A 6,316-nucleotide genomic window follows, 5' to 3' on the forward strand; every position below is an offset into this window, starting at 1 on the left:
ATAGCATTTTACTTCACTTGAGTGCTAAAACGTTAGACATGCTTCCCTGGTAACACTAAGGGAAGCTACTCCCCCCCCAAAAAAATCACGTAACCATGGTCACCAGACAATAATATGTGGAAGTATTTTGCATCAAATGATTCAAAAGAGGCTGTTCCATTCAAGATCACTTTGGTAACCCTAAACAGACGTACAAATTACACACTCAGCAAGTTCAGAATGTGTCAAAAATTTGATGCAGTGGCACTAGCCTACAAAAAAAATTTAGAAATCAAGAATGGTGGTATGCTCGCAAAAAATAAATGATTTTTTGTTGTTTTTGTGGTGAAGTGTTCAGAACAACGGGATTTTAGGTGGCAGAGAATCGGCACACATGAAATAAGTGGATGATTATATCACTGCCTTGGTTGCATGAAGTACAGATACGCTTAGAGTTTAATGACAGAATGATGTCGATTACAAATTTCTTCTGCCCAGGACATGAAACTATACAATCAACTATGATAATTATAGTCAGAAGTGTTCATTTGTGTACATAGTATGGATTCAGTCATTATCCAACAAATGTTTCTTTTTCACTTGGTCTGCTGATAGTACATGTATTATGAAAACCGATAGCGTCAAAGAATGCAGATGTGGTTGTTTCTTGCCTCCCCTTTGTTTCTCATGAAAAGGCCTAGGACTCGACACCTTTCGCCTCTTTATCATATGGTCATGTTTTCTGGGCTTTATCTGGGTTTTTGTGTGGGCTTCATGCTCAGTGTTTGTTGCTTTCTCTCTTTGTTTTTCGGTTTCTCATTTTGTTCTTTTTTTTTTTTTTTTTTTTTTTTTTTTACCTCACCCAACCCGAATATAAAGTAATCCGTAATCCATCTTATTTATTTTTGCCACAATTAACGTCAGTAAAATGCATATTTATTTCACTTCTACCGTGATTTTTCTTCTGGTCACCAAAATGGTGACCTTGTTAACGACACAAATTAAGTGATGCGGTCCTTTCCGAAGTTGCTTTCCGATCTGTTTTCTTTTTAATACTTTATGTATGAAACTGATACCGTATTTGACGGACTATAAGCCGCCATTTTTTTTTTAAATCGCATTGCGGCTTATAAAAAGATTCGGCTAAAACGTTACCTAAACTTCGTCGCGATATAACCTTCGTGGTTGAAAACGACGTTAAACACCAAATAAAGAAAGAAAGAAAGTTACCTAAACTTGAATAGCATTCACCTAATGGAAGTCGCCTCGGATTTTCATTTCGCTCGATTAGCGATTACCGGTACTTTATTAGCTCTCTACTCAAGACTCAGCGCTTTTCTCTTTCTTTCGCGAATCTTCGTTTGTCAACAAGTCGTCGTGACAAGATAGCGTACAGAGAAACACCGGATGTATCAAGATCTCGCGCGCGGGAGATTTCGTTTTTTTTTGTGTCTCCCGATAGTTGGAGGAGCGAGAGCCGCCATGTTGTGTTTTCATCTGCTCAAAATGTGCGCAAAAGTCGTAAATCATCCCAAAAAAGCTTATTCTGGGGACTACATGTGTGTGTTGGTTACAAATTGTGTGTGTCATATTTTTCTTCAAACTTTTTCACTTTTCTTCTTTGTTTCACTTGTTTATTCTCGGAGCCGATTTCGCCAAATACCGTACTTTCGTTTGCCTGGTTGTTTTGATTGATTGACACGATCTGCTTATATTTTTTTCGACGGCGGCTAATATAATGACACGGCCTATACGTGGCTCGTCCCCTTTTTGAGTCACTTGAGAAAAAGTGACTCTATGTAATCGGTCAGTGTTAGTCTGTCCGGCCGGCCGGCCGGCCGGCCGTAGACACCACCTTAACGTTGGACTTTTCTCGGAAACTATCAAAGCGATCGGGCTCATATTTTGTTTAGTCGTGACCTCCAATGACCTCTACACTTTAACGATGGTTTCGTTGACCTTTGACCTTTTTCAAGGTCACAGGTCAGCGTCAAAGGAAAAATTAGACATTTTATATCTTTGACAAAGTATCTCGGAAACTATCAAAGCGATCGGGCTCATATTTTGTTTAGTCGTGACCTCCAATGACCTCTACACTTTAACGATGGTTTCGTTGACCTTTGACCTTTTTCAAGGTCACAGGTCAGCGTCAAAGGAAAAATTAGACATTTTATATCTTTGACAAAGTTCATCGGATGTGATTGAAACTTTGTAGGATTATTCTTTACATCAAAGTATTTACATCTGTAGCCTTTTACGAACGTTATCAGAAAAACAAGGGAGATAACTAGCCTTTTCTGTTCGGCAACACACAACTTAACGTTGGGCTTTTCTCGGAAACTATAAAAGTGACCGGGCTCAAATTTTATGTGAACGTGACTCATTGTGTTGTGAATAGCAATTTCTTCCTGTCCATCTGATGCCTCATATAATATTCAGAACTGCGAAAGTGACTCGATCGAGCGTTTGCTCTTTTTGTTTTTTTTTAAAGTCGGGGGTGCGGCTTATAAAACGGTGCGTCTTGTAATCCGTCAAATACGGTACTCTCGTGTTGGAAGAATTTTTCTCCTGAGTTAGTGGCTTTCATTTCATGTGGTTATGATTGTGATGTTTATGGGTTTTTCTCCAGAGCTGTGTACCAGTGGAAACCATGTGAAGAAGGTGGTCTTTACTTATTTAACTGAGACCTTTTCACCAAACAAATTTCATTAATAAATATTGGTTTTATATATATATATGTCCTTGGTCTGCAGAGGAAGAATTATAAATACTTGCACATTTTTTGGGTCTATGTTCCGTAAATGACAAGCATTTCAAGGGATATCGCTCGAGTAACTGGGAAACCGAAGGATGTGACAATCGACATGGATTTAAATACTAACAATTAAAACAAAAAAAGACAAAAGTTTATACTATGTTTTTTGTTGAATGTCTCCATCATTATCTAAATGGAGTATTAATGAAAAAAGAAAAGAGAATTCTTGTTGCCATTTAATAGACGATTTTCGGAAATTAACTCCATCGGGTTTGTATGTGTTGTGGAAGAGTGACCTTTTCTTGCAAAACCTCTGCTAATGTAGAATTGAGAATGCATGTCACAAAATCAATCAATCAATCAATATGAGGCTTATATCACGCGTATTCCGTGGGTACAGTTCTAAGCGCAGGGATTTTTTAATATTTTTTTTAATGCATTTTTATATCGCGCACATATTCAAGGCGCAGGGATTTATTTATGCCGTGTGAGATGGAATTTTTTTACACAATACATCACGCATTCACATCGGTCAGCAGATCGCAGCCATTTTGGCGCATATCCTACTTTTCACGGCCTATTATTCCAAGTCACACGGGTATTTTGGTGGACATTTTTATCTATGCCTATACAATTTTGCCAGGAAAGACCCTTTTGTCAATCATGGGATCTTTAACGTGCACACCCCAATGTAGTGTACAACGAAGGGACCTCGATTTTTCGTCTCATCCGAAAGACGAGCACTTGAACCCACCACCAAGGTTAGGAAAGGGGAGAGAAAATTGCTAACGCCCTGACCCAGGGTCGAACTCGCAACCTCTCGCTTTCGAGCGCAAGTGCGTTACCACTCGGCCACCCAGCTCTGGAGAAGAACCCTTATCTTTGTTGGTGGATGCTTGACGTACTGAATTTTCTTTGTTGTGTGCTTGCTTTTGCATGGCTTTGACTTTTATACATGTACTCATATTTTCTGCACCCTCCCTTGTGAAAAAGTGCAATTTTTGTCATTGAACACAAGAATGTGATTTTTCTGTTTCCAAATGGTTTGTACATACATGTATGCATGTACAAAACTTCTATGCCATAGCACGCCAAATCCATAAACGCAACTTCCCGAAACCGAATGTTGTATAATTAAAATATTCTTGCATATTTCTTTATTCGTTGTGATTGCTGGACATGTACAGACTATTTTCTCAAAACCTTAGTTGGCACATATTCCAGGTATGGTAGGGTTTTTTTTCTCCATTTTTTTTATTCTCCTTTATGTAGACCTGGGAACCTCTGTTTTGCACTTGGAGTATTCTCAAACAAACTTGGTGTATTTTCGGAAAAAAATGAGTGTACTCCACACAACATTTGAACATTGATGATGATTCGATATTCAAACGTGCTTCGCATGCGTCCGTTGCACCATTAATTTAGTTTACCAAAACGTTTAAAACAAATGCTTCTGTTAATGTGAAATGACAAAAGCTGTAATCATTGATCGCATGCAGAGTTATACAATCATTTTAATAATGAAAAGAAACAGAAGAAAAGTAGTCTAATAATTGTTCTCGTCGTATTTCTTTTTCACTGAGCGTACTGAGCGTATTTTAGACAATCAAGCGTACAAAATATGGCGAAATCGTATGGGTTCCCAGGTCTGTTTGTGTGTGCGTGTGTGTTCAACAGAGAAGTAATATGCAAGCATGTCAGTGTTTTTTGAGTCACTTGAGAAAAAGTGACTCTATGTAATCGGTCAGTGTTAGTCTGTCCGGCCGGCCGTCCGTCCGGCCGGCCGTCCGTAAACACCACCTTAACGTTGGACTTTTCTCGGAAACTATCAAAGCGATCGGGCTCATATTTTGTTTAGTCGTGACCTCCAATGACCTCTACACTTTAACGATGGTTTCGTTGACCTTTGACCTTTTTCAAGGTCACAGGTCAGCGTCAAAGGAAAAATTAGACATTTTATATCTTTGACAAAGTTCATCGGATGTGATTGAAACTTTGTAGGATTATTCTTTACATCAAAGTATTTACATCTGTAGCCTTTTACGAACGTTATCAGAAAAACAAGGGAGATAACTAGCCTTTTCTGTTCGGCAACACACAACTTAACGTTGGGCTTTTCTCGGAAACTATAAAAGTGACCGGGCTCAAATTTTATGTGAACGTGACTCATTGTGTTGTGAATAGCAATTTCTTCCTGTCCATCTGATGCCTCATATAATATTCAGAACTGCGAAAGTGACTCGATCGAGCGTTTGCTCTTCTTGTTAGTGTTAGCATGTGTCCCCTGATGTGAAGTGCATGATTTGCAGTTTGTTCACAGGATTGAGGCTTACACACCCACAAGCATAACATTTCTCTACAATCAGAAGTTTGATAAAAGACAGGAACAAACAAGTATTGATATGACTCAAGGTTACTTTTCCTTGCTTGCACAGATATCTTGTCCTTCCATAACATAGCATCTGACAGCTCATCTCCACTAAACTTAGCCTCTTCAGGTACAAACTGGATGACTTGTTCAGCTGAAGACCATATGCCAAGTCGATCCTGCACCGTACTTCAGTGGTTCATACCCCTTAGTACCCTTACTGGAGCACATGGGCCGATTTGTGAAATTAGCAAATTGCTTTTAAACTCGACTCCTCTGGAACTTCATGTTTAGTTGGAAGGATTTTGTGTTACCATTTAGTTAGTTGCGAGATAAAGTGATGTGAATTTCAGGAGTTGATGATTCAGTAATCAGTCTTTTGCCTCGAAGTGTGTTTAGATCATTTGTTTCCTTCTGCTCATAAAGAATATGCCCTAAGCTTTGTCATTTTTTTTAAATACAGAAATTGCTATGATTGAATTTGACAAACACGCACACCAGCATGTGAAGTACTGCTGCTCGAGTATTCATTCATCTGAATTTCGATGGTAACAAGGAAAGTTGCCTTATTGAACGCATGTAAAAAACATGCTTGTTTTTCAGCTCCTTAAACTTATTTACCCCACTGTTCCTATTGAAAAAAAAGAAGCCTTACACATATGGGTAGTTACTGCAAGCTCTGTTCTTGCTGTTACCCTCGGTATCAATAGCTAATCAAGGAGTGCTTATGTGAGAGAGAATGAAAAGTGAAGAGCAAGCTTTTATCTAATTTTTCCAGTTTAATGTCATTTGATATTGTGCACCTACTTTGTTTTTGTCGAGTTTGATTCTCGATAGCAGTAGAAAACTTTTCTCCCCCTCCCTCGCTATGCATCATGTTTCAAAACTGCTCAAAAATTCCAAGAGCAGATTTTTGTACTCAGTTTAGCTAACTTTCATCTTATGTTTCAGGTTATGTGCTTGTATAAACTAAGACAATAAAAAGAGAATAAGATTACTTTTTTCAAGTTTGTGTGTGTGCGTTTCCGAATGCGATTCAGAGCTGTTTTGGCAAAGAAAAGTAATGTGTCTGTCAGTTGTGTCTGAAGAGAATAGTTTTGTGTGTAAAAATCTGTTGCAGAGAAAGCACAGTTACAGTTACACCAGCCAGTCAGCATTTGTCGACTTCCAACCTGACCAAACATCCATTCCAGAAGTAAAAATACCAAAAACTC

The 6,316-nt window shown here is 38.5% G+C and overlaps 1 protein-coding gene across 1 annotated transcript in view; it reads left to right on the forward strand.

The window, feature by feature from the left end:
* LOC138964245 (uncharacterized) overlaps window positions 1-6,316 on the forward strand; it is a 421,872-nt gene that overhangs the window by 305,700 nt on the left and 109,856 nt on the right. The window lies entirely within an intron of this gene.

Source organism: Littorina saxatilis, linkage group LG4 (assembly GCF_037325665.1).
Source record: "Littorina saxatilis isolate snail1 linkage group LG4, US_GU_Lsax_2.0, whole genome shotgun sequence".
In the NCBI taxonomy this organism is placed as follows: Eukaryota; Metazoa; Mollusca; class Gastropoda; order Littorinimorpha; family Littorinidae; genus Littorina; species Littorina saxatilis.